Raw genomic sequence first — 11,047 nt, 5'->3', positions numbered from 1 at the left:
CAAACACAAGTATTTTACTAGAGAGGCATTAGACCGGTTGGAGGTGCAGTTCCTACATTTATATCAGGGGACTCGGTCAGTGCGGGAGCTGGACTTGGAGTTCAGTCGACTTTTGATGTATGGGGGACCATAGGTAGGTGCAGTTCCTACCCAACTTTGTGAATTCAGTAGGTTCAGATTTTATGTTTTGTCTGTGATAAAGTGTTAGGTTCTCAACACATGAGGTTTGTGTAGGGACCTTGTTGGTGGGCGGATTTAGGTCCCACGTTATGCTAGAGCTACTCATAGCTTCATTACTTCGGAGTGTGCAGATATCAGAAGAAATCCCGGAAAGCGAGCGTGAGTTGTCATAATTGTGGGAGGTAAATTCCTGAGGGTCGTTGGACGGGCGAGGGGTATTGATATTCAGATCGCAGGGGAGTCATGGACAGCGGATTTTCTTATTAGCCTAGTGGAGTTGTATGATGTTATCCAGGGGATAGATTGGTTGCATCGTCATATGGTTCATCTTGATTGTCATCGGGGTAGAGTAGAGTATGAGCGTCCAGGAGGGAAGTTGGTTTTTGAGGGAGTTAGACCGATTTTGGGGAGTCTCGTGATCTCGTCCATGCAGGCTGGGAAGATGATCAAGAAGGGCTGGGAGGCTTATTTGGTTACTATATCGATGCCAGAGTCAGTGGGGCAGTCTATGATTAGCGGTATTCAGGTTGTTGAGGAGTTTGAGGATGTGTTCCAGTCGTTGCAGGGATTACCACCATCTTGGTCTGATCCTTTAATGATTGAATTGGAACTAGGTACGACACCGTTATCCAAGGCTCCTTACAAGATGGCTCCAGCAGAGATGGCGGAGCTGAAGAAGCAGTTGGAGGATTTGTTGAACAAGGGATTCATTCGTCTTAGTGTATCACCGTGGGGAGCGCCGGTGTTATTTGTTAAAAAGAAGAACAAGTACCCTCTTCCTAGGATCGATGTGTTATTGGATCTATTGAGAGGTGCTACTTGGTTCTCCAAGATAGATCTGGCGTCAGGTTGAGTAACGCACCAACAACGTTTATGAGATTGATGAACAACGTGTTCAGGAGTTTCTGGACGTGTCTGTCATTATTTTTATCGATGACATCCTAGTTTATTCTAATAGTCCTGAGGAGCGTGTAGTGCATTTGAGGGTAGTTTTGCAGAAGCTGCAGGAGCAGAAGTTGTTCGCTCAGTTGAGCAAGTGTAGTTTCTGACAGCGTGAGATGGGTTTCCTGGGTCACATTGTTTCGGTAGAGAGGGTTTCTGTAGATCCGGTGAAGATTCAGGCCATCAGGGATTGGCCTAGACCGCAAAATGCCACAGAGATCAGGAGTTTACTTGGATTGGCAGGTTATTACAGGAGGTTTGTGCTGGGCTTTGAAAGCAAGGCACGTCCGATGACCAAGTTGATAGGGAAGGATGTTCCTTTTGTTTGGTCACAGGAGCGAGAGGAGGATTTTGCAAGCCTGAAGGAGATGCTGACTACTACGCCAATGTCAGGGGGAACCCTATGTGGTTTATACTTATGCATCCAGAGTGGGTTTGGGGTGTGTGTTGGTGCAGCATGGGAAGGTGATTGCCTATGCTTCACGGCAGTTGCGGAAGCATTAGGAAAACTATCCTACTCAAAATTTGGAGATGGCTGCTATAGTTTTTCCCCTGAAGATTTGGAGATCTTATCTTTATGGTGCAAAGGTACAAGTGTTTACAGATCATAAGAGCCTGAAGTATATATTCACTCAGTCCGAGCTGAATTTGAGGCAGAGGCGGTGGATGAAGCTGGTGGCAGATTATGATTTGGAGATAGCCTATCACCCTGGTAAGGCTAACTTGGTTACAGATGCTCTAAGCCGGAAGAGGGCGGCTTCAGTTCAGGAGCAGGATATGGGGTCTCTAGTAGGAGAGATTAGTGTGTTGAGTTTGTGTGCGGTTTCTCATAAGCCGTTGGGTTCGGACGCAACTGATAGAGCAGATCTTCTAAGCAAGATGGAGTTGGCTCAGGAGAAGGATTTGGGGTTGGTGAATGCTTCTAAGGATGTTGATTCAGAGTATCAGGTCTCAGTTAATGGTACTATTTTGGTGCACAAGCAGTTTTGTGTGCCTAAGGATGAGGAGTTGAGGCATGAGATCCTGAGAGAGGCGCATGCAAGCATATTTTATATTCATCTAGGAGCGACTAAGATGTACCGTGACCTGAAAAGGTACTATCAATGGGTCGGGATGAAGAAGGATGTAGCTAGTTGGGTCTCGAGTTGCGATGTGTGTTAGCTAGTGAAGTCTGAGCATCAGGTTCCAGGCGGTTGCTGAAAAGTCTACCCATTCCAGAGTGGAAGTGGGATATGATCACGATGAATATCGTGGTGGGTTTGCCAGTGTCTCGGACCTTTGATGCTATTTGGGTCATTGTGGTACGGTTGACTAAGTCGGCACATTATTTGGCCATTAAGAAGACTGATGGAGCAGCGGTCTTGGCTAAGAAATATGTGAAGGAGATAGACAGGTTTCAAGTTCACCTCGGTGTTCTAGAGGATATTTTAGGCAGAGATGGGCACTAAGGTGCATATGACTAAATCTTATCATCCCTAGACAGATGGGCAGTCAGAGAGGACAATTCAGACGGTGGAGGATTTTGCTTACAACAATAGTTACCAGGCGAGTATTAGGATGACTCCTTATGAGGCGTTGTATGGGAGGCCATGTCGTACACCGTTATGTCGGACTCAGGTGGGGGAGAGGAGCATGTACGGGGCAAGTTTTGTTCAGGAGACCTCGGAGAAAATTCGGGTTCTCAAGCTGAACATGAAGGAAGTTTAGGATCGACAGAGGAGTTATGCCGATCAGAGGAGGAGAGATCTTGACTTTCAGGTGGGAGACAGAGTGTACCTCAAGATGGCCATGTTGGAGGGTCTGAACAAGTCATTGACGGAGACTAAGTTGAGTGCAAGGTATCTGGGTCCGTTCAGAGTGATTTAGCGGGTGAGACCGGTGGCATATAGGCTTGAGTTGCCTGAGGTTATGCGTGCGTTCCACAAGGTTTTTCATGTGTCGATGTTGTGGAACTTTCTCCGTGAGGATGATCAGTTGTTGGCTAAGATTCCTGAGGATCTTCAGCCTAACATGACTTTGGAGGTGAGACTAGTGAGGGTTATCGAGAGGAGGACCGAAGGAACTTCGGAAAAAGAAGATTCCTTTGATGAGAGTCCTTTGGGACTGTGATGATTTTGAGGAGCAGACTTGGGAGCCAAAGGCGAGTATGAAGGCAAGGTTTAAGAAGAGGTTTGAGAAGCAAGGTGCGACTTGAGCTTGTCTAGTCTGGTCTCAGTTGTAGTCCGTGGTTGGAGCAGGAATGGAGTATTCCAGCCCATCTCTCTTGTTACTCACTCGCTTAAGGGTGGTTGGTTGTGCGACTAAGTAACAAGATGAGGTGGTGTTTGGGGTAAGAATTTATGTGAGGCTGGTATTAAAGAGGAAAGTTTCCAAAAATGGAAAGTATCCAAAAGTGGAAAGTTTTAAAAATGGAAAGTTTTTTGGGAGTTAGAAATTGTCCATTTTTAGTAGTTGTGAGCCTTGGAGGGGCTTTTATAGCCTTTGTGGCGGACTGTTGAGTCATTGTGTGCCCGTGTGTGGCGGTCTTTCGAGAAATTGTGTGGCCTGTGTGACAGGCTTTTTAGCCAACTGTGTGGCCTTTGTGGCGGGCTGTTTAGCCAATGTTGCCTGTTTAGGCGGTCTTTAGGGATATGTGGTCTTCGTGACAATCCTTTGGGACGTGTGGCCTGTTTAGGCAATCCTTCGGGATTAGTGGTCTTCGTGATGTTCCTTTGGGATGTATGGTCTTCATGACGGTCCTTCGGGACAAGTGGTCTTTGTGACGGTCCTTCGGGACAAATGGTCTTCCTGACGGTCCTTCGGGACAAGTGGTCTTTGTGACGATCCTGTTTAAGACATTTGTTTGGCCTTTGTGGCGGTCCTGTTTAGGAGATTTGTTTAGCCTGTGTGGTGGTCCTGTTTAGATCATTTATTGGCATTTGTGGCGGCCCTTGTGGCATTTTGATGATCCTTGTGCGGTCAGGAGGTATTCCAGTGAGGGGATATTAGGTTGGTAGGACATTGTGTTGTTCTACACGAGCCACGAGAAGGAAACCTGATTAGGGATAGGACTCAGACGTGTTCAGAATTGTTTTCTCTAAGGACAGTTGGTGTTCAACGACTCTTGGGGAAATTTACTTCTCCTAGTACCGCCATATTCTGAGACTTTGTGGCTTGAAGGTATGGTTGGTATATCGACTTCGGATGACGATCAGGGGGGGCACGCTGTAGGGTGGCAACTCGAGAGATAAATTTTGGACTTCCTTATATATTATGGCATGCGGGTTTAGGCCCGATGAGGAGCCAACATTACGACATGCAGGTTTCGGCCTGATGAGGAATTAATAGAAACTCAAGGTTAAGGCCTATGAGTAAAGGAAAGTCCAAAAGTCGAGAGCAAATAATGCCTGGAACATGAGTTTATTGCTTAGAGGTGATGATATATGGAGTGTTTATCGATTTTAAGTCTTTGTTTTCTCTCTTATTTTATACTTTTTATTGTGTCAAAGTGTGTTTTTGGAGTCTTTTGGTTGTTTATCGAGTCTTTACAGGTTTTAGGACACTTTGGAGGAAATTGGAGATAAATGAGCTATTCTGGATACAAACAAGCATATGAGATGAATGTTGGTTCACGTGAAACCCACCTATCAGAGGAACCCGCCTGGCTAAGCAACAAAGTCTAACCCGTCAACTTTCACGTTAAAACCCGCCTATCTGAGAAACCCGTTTGGCTAAGTAACATAGTCTGAACCGGCAAGTTATACGTCAAAACCCGCCTACTTGAAAAACCCATCTGGTTGAGAAATGTTTTGACTACGCCGTTACCTTTTTTACCTTATTTGGAGAACTGTATAAATACCTTTCATTTGCTGGGAGAAAAAAACCCTAAGTTTTATTCTAAGTTTTATTCTACACTTTCTTTGAGACTTATTGTAAGCCACTCTTTGGGGATTCTAGAGATTCATTCCTCATTGACAATTTGGAGAAGATTTCTAAACCCTTTCTTATTATTTCTGTAATTTAATCATGTTTTCTTCATCTATGATTTTTGTTTGCTCTTTTGCTATTTGTGAGTAGTTCTTCAATTGGGTTTTAGGGTTCCAATTAGGAGATTCAATGAACTGATGTTTTAATTATTGTTTGGAGTTCTTAATCCTTAGGTTCTTTGATTCACATGATCTTAATGCTAAAATAGGATTGATCACCTTGTTTTAGACTCGAGGTTTTCCTGTGCATCAGAAGTGTTCGATAGAATGCTTGAATGAGTGTGAATTGACCAATGTATTTCTAGCCCGCGAAAGTTGATGTTAGGATGCATTGTAAACTTAATGAACTTGATTGTAATGCAAATTTGGCTAGGGGGTTGCAAATGAAAGTTTAGCAAACTAATAGTCAATTTTAGTTTCTAATGCCTTGAAAAAGGGTTAGTCTATTATAGTGCTCATATTCTAGGACGAGTCTTAATAATTGAATTTCATATTTCATTTTCTCATTAGTCATTGATCTCTGAAATACCCTATGACCCAATGTTTTAATCCCATAGTTTAATCAGTTTTATTTCTTTGCATTTTATTTACAAACTTGAAAACCAAACAAACAAACATTTGTCCGCTTTAGCTATTTACGACTCTCGCAAATCTTTAGTGTACCATTGTTCCTTTGGATTCGACCCCGTATATACTGCCTTGCGGTTAAGTGTATCGGGTAATTACCCGAGCAATCAAGTTAGGTGTCGTTTCCGGGGACCAATTGTGTTACTTAGATATTTAGGATTAGTTTATAGTTCTAGAGCATTTTATTACAGTTGTTAACTAAAGCTTTTTCTCTCTTTTTGGTGTTTTCAGGTGTATGACCTGCAGTGCAAGCTACTTTCTTGCTGTAGTATTTCACCCAAGCGAGGACTACTCTTCTCAGGAACAAGATTTCAAGCTTTCAGCAGAGTGCTACTGAGTCATTCCATGAGGCTTGGGAAAGGTTCAAAGACAACAAAAGAGAGTGTCCACACCATGTTTTCACTCCAGAATCACTCATCAACACATTCTACAGAGGAGTTGATGAGAGGTGCAAGATGGCATTAGATACAGCCAACAATGGGGATTTCATTACCAAAACCGTACCAGAGCCTCAAATTTTAATTGAGAACCTAGCTGCCAGTAACAGTAATCATTGTGTTGATTATGATAGGACAATGGGAAGCAGTGGAGGAGGAGAATCAAAGTATATTGCTGAGTTGACTGCAAAAGTGGAGCAGCTTTTGAGAAGAGACCAGAGGAGTGTCAGTTTCTGTGATAATTCTGGTGATGTTCAGGTTCATCAGGAATGTGCTGGAGAAGGTTCTGAGGAGCTACAGGCTGAGCTGAATTACGTGAATCAGGGGTATCAGGATAATGGTTTCAACCAGGGCTATAGAAACCATCCCAACCTCTCTTACCGAAGCACTAATGTTGAGAATCCACAAGATCAGGTATATCCACCACAACAGTTTCAGCAAAAGCAGTTTGCGCCAGGGAAAGTAAGCTACAACAAGCCATCTGTGCCTCAGGGAAAAGGACATGGAAATGGATATGGTCAAGTAGGTTTTCAGCAAAAACCTCAGTTTAACAACTGCCGTGGAATTTACCAAGTACCAGTTCAAGCTCATGTGAGCACGAATTCTACGTCTTCTTCAGTAGATAATGAAATGAAGTCGATGATGCAGCAGATTCTTGAAGGTCAGGTGAAGAATGCTGCTGAAATCAATGTTAAGGTGGATAACATGTATCATGATTTCAATGGGAAGTTTACAGCACTATCTTCACATGTTAAAATTCTTGAGAACCAAGTAGCTCAAATTTCCTCTGCCTCTATTCGACCATCAGGTGTTTTACCTTGAAAAACTGAACCCAAAAATAAGGAGCATTGTTATGTTGTAAAGATTAAAGAAAAAACCTGAAAAAGTTGCTGAGAGAAGCTTTGAGGAAGCTGTGCATGCTAACATTATTGTTGAGAGGGAAGTTATAGTTGTTGATTTAGCCAAAGAGGAAGATGAGCCACCCTACGTAGGCCCACCACCATATGTTCCTAGGCTCCCATTTCCAGGTCGTCTAAGGGAAGCTAAAAGGCAGGCTGAAAAGGAGAAAGCTCACCTTGATGAAGTTATGAAAGAGTTTCACATCAAACTCCCATTTCTAGAGTCAGTAAAGAATACAAAATCATATAAAATATGTTTGAGGGATGTCTTGTCTAACAAGAAGAGCATTGAAGGAGTCATGATGATTTCAAATGGGAAGGCATACGTGCATTTTGAGAAGCAGAAAAAACATCAAAGGAACAAGGAAAAAATCCTTGCTATAGCACACTTGACAGAGGAGACAGAGATGGTTAGTTCTGAGTGCAATGACATCATCCCGATTGAGATTCCTGAGAAGCTTGGAGATCTAGGGAATTTTGCACTATCTTGCCAAATTGGGATATTCATGTTTGAGAGATGTTTATGTGACTTGGGAGCTGGTGTCAATTTGATGCCGCTTTCTGTGTCAGAGCGTTTAGGAATCACCAATTTCAAATCGTCAAGGATCTCCTTAGTGCTTTCTGATCGTTTTGTGTGACATCCAGTTGGGTTGGTGGAGGATGTGCATGTTAGAATTGGAAACTTATACATCCCAACTGACTTCACGGTTTTGGAGCTTGATAAAGAACCACATGATCCTCTCATTCTTGGTCGCCCATTCTTACATACTGCTGGGACTATGATTGATGTAAAAAAGCAGCAAATTTACTTGCAGATTGGTTATCATACTCATGAGTTTGACAGGAAAAGGTTGTTGAAAAAACCTACTATTAGAAGACAAGTCTTTTCAATTGAAACCATTGATGATCCTAGGGATAAGTATGTGAAAAATGCATTGGTTGGAGTGAGGTCAAGGAAGTCCTGGATAGAGACTCTCAAATTTCAACAAAAAAGGTTAGTGCTACATGTAAGGTTAAGCCCAAAAGGATCAAGGAGACTCTCAAATTTCAACAAAAAAGGTTAGTGCTACATGTAAGGTTAAGCCCAAAAGGATCAAGGAAAATCCTCATGTAACCTTAACACCTTTGAAGCGTGTTGGAGATACCATAGAGTATAAGGTGCAGTGTAAGGGAACCTCAAAACCTTTTTCCAAAGCTATGAGTATTCTAACTTCAGAGTTGAAAGGAAAAGGTCCAAAAGCTGTGAAAAGGGTTATGAGTAGAGTTTTAAAGATGAAGATGAATGACTGGGGACCTTGTTTTGGAGCAAGTCCTCTTGCTCACACCCATTAGTTCACAAGAATCCAGTAAAGCTAGTTACATGAAACAAGCGCTTTGTGGGAGGCAACCCACCAGGTATGTCTCTCTTTTACTAATTATTTTTCTTTTAAATTTCTTTTGAGTCTGTTTGGCCTCTTTTCTTGGATTTGTTTTCACACCGAGACGGTGTGAAGCGAGTCTGGGGGAAGGTGTCATATGTCTACTAATATTGTTTCTTTTTTTTACTCAGTTTGTTTGTTTCATTGAGTCAAAAGTGTGTTTTATTGAGTCAAAATTTTTGTATGAGAACTATGACCTTTTCTTAGGAAATTGCACCATGCTTGATTCATTACCTTGGGACCATTTAACATATTTTAAGGATGACTTGGAAGTTTAGAAAAAATCATGACTTGATCACTTCCATAATTTCTGTCGCTTTGAAATTTGGATGATTTGAGCTTGACCTTGCTTATTTGGAATTAATATGGACTTATTATATCTCACTTAGGGGGTTGAGAATCATGAATGGATCATACATTCAGAGTTTAGTTTACACGATTTTACCACTCTTTGTACCACACCTTTACCCATATCCTTGCTTCATACCACTCGCATTCTTGGTCATCATCATCATGTGCATTCATTTGCAAAAACTACGGAGTATAGAGACCGACATAGCTTTCCTCTAGTTAGAATTGTCATTGTAGTTTGTTTGGGTGATTGATATTGAGTTTTTGTGGTTGTGTGGTTATGTTCATAAGCATGTGTTGAGTTTCCATGATTTAGTTCTTTTGATCCAATTTTGTGAGACAAGAACCGGTTCCACTCCCCCATATAGAAAAAAAAAAGAAACGCGAGAAGAAAAAAAAACAAATAAAACAGGAAAGGATTAAGAATGGAACTAGGAATTTCAGAGTACTCTTATTTATTTATCAAAAGCATCTAAAACAATGATGATTTGTTTGGGGTTTTGCATTAGTTAGTTTGATCCGAGTTAGAGGGAAGCTGTGTACCTCCCAATTGGTATGTGTCTCACTGTGATTTTGCATAATGATTTGCATCCGTTCGCATTGCTGGAAACCTTAAACACTTGAGCCACCTTGAAATTGTCCTTACACCTAGACCATAATGTGTTCGATATCCTCTTTGTGAGAGTGCACGCATTTACTAATGAATGTTAAAAGGTTAAGTTATCTGAGTCTCAAAGTCTTTGTGATCTTAGGATTTATGAAGTTGCTACGGTCATGGCAAAGTACGATTTAGTACGGTTTGATATGAGCTTTGTGATAGTGGTTTGCAGGCAATTGTTTGATAGCATGATCCCAGAAGAATGTGTGAGTTATCCCGTTTTCAAACCTCTTTACTTGGCAAAGGTTTTTTGTTTTGCTTGAGGGCAAGCAAAGATCTAAGTCGGGGGGAGTTGATATATGGAGGTTTTATCCATTTTGAGTCTTTGTTTTCTCTCTTATTTTATATTTTTTATTGAGTCAAAGTGTGTTTTTGGCGTCTTTTGGTTAATTATCGAGTCTTTACAGGTTTTACGACACTTTGGAGGATGAATGTTGGTTCACGTGAATGTTGGTTCACGTGAAAACCCGCCTATCAGAGGAACCTGCCTGGCTAAGCAACGAAGTCTGACCCGACAACTTTCACGTTAAAACCCGCCTATCTGAGAAACCCGTCTGGCTAAGTAACATAGTCTGAACCGGAAAGTTATATGTCAAAACCCGCCTACTTGAAAAACCCGCCTGGTTGAGAAATATTTTGACTAGTTCGTTACCTTTTTTACCATATTTGGAGAACTCTATAAATACCTTTTATTTGTTGGCAGAAAAACCCTAAGTTTTATACTACGCTTTCTTTGAGACTTTTTGTAAGCCACTCTTTTGGGATTCTAGAGATTCATTCCTCATTGATAATTTGGAGAAGATTTCTAAACCCTTTCTTATTATTTCTGCAATTTAATCATGTTTTCTTCATCTATGATTTTTGTTTTCTCTTTTGCTATGTGTGAGTAGGTCTTCAATTGGGTTTTAGGGTTCCAATTAGGAGATTCAATGAACTGATGTTTTAATTATTGTTTGGATTTCTTAATCCTTAGGTACTTTGATTCACATGATCTTAATGCTAAAATAGGATTTATCACCTTGTTTTAGACTCTAGGTTTTTCTATGCATCAAAAGTGTTCGATAGAATGCCTGAATGAATGTGAATTGACCAATGTATTTCTAGCCTGAAAAAGTTGATGTTAGGACGCATTGTGAACTTAATGAACTTGATTGTAATGCAAATTTGGCTATGAGGTTGCAAATGAAAGTTTAGCAAACTAATAGTCAAGTTTAGTTTCTAATGCCTTGAAAGAGGGTTAGTCTATTACAGTGTTCATGTTCTAGGACGGTTCTTAATAACTGAATTCCATATTTCATTTTCTCATTAGTCATTGATCTCTGAAATACCCTATGACCCAATGTTTTAATCCCATAAGTTTAATCCGTTATATTTCTTTGCATTTTATTTACAAACTTGAAAACCAAACAAACAAACATTCGTCCGCTTTAGCTATTTACGACTCTCGCAAATCTTTAGTGTACCATTGGTCCTTGTGGATTTGACCCCTTATATACTGCCTTGCGGTTAAGTGTATCGGGTAATTACTCTAGCAATAAGGTGACCTTTGTAGTTCGGTCGGAGGAGTGCG

Source organism: Camelina sativa, chromosome 11 (genome assembly GCF_000633955.1).
Source record: "Camelina sativa cultivar DH55 chromosome 11, Cs, whole genome shotgun sequence".
NCBI classification, from domain to species: domain Eukaryota; kingdom Viridiplantae; phylum Streptophyta; class Magnoliopsida; order Brassicales; family Brassicaceae; genus Camelina; species Camelina sativa.
Note: the sequence above shows the minus strand (reverse complement) of the source record.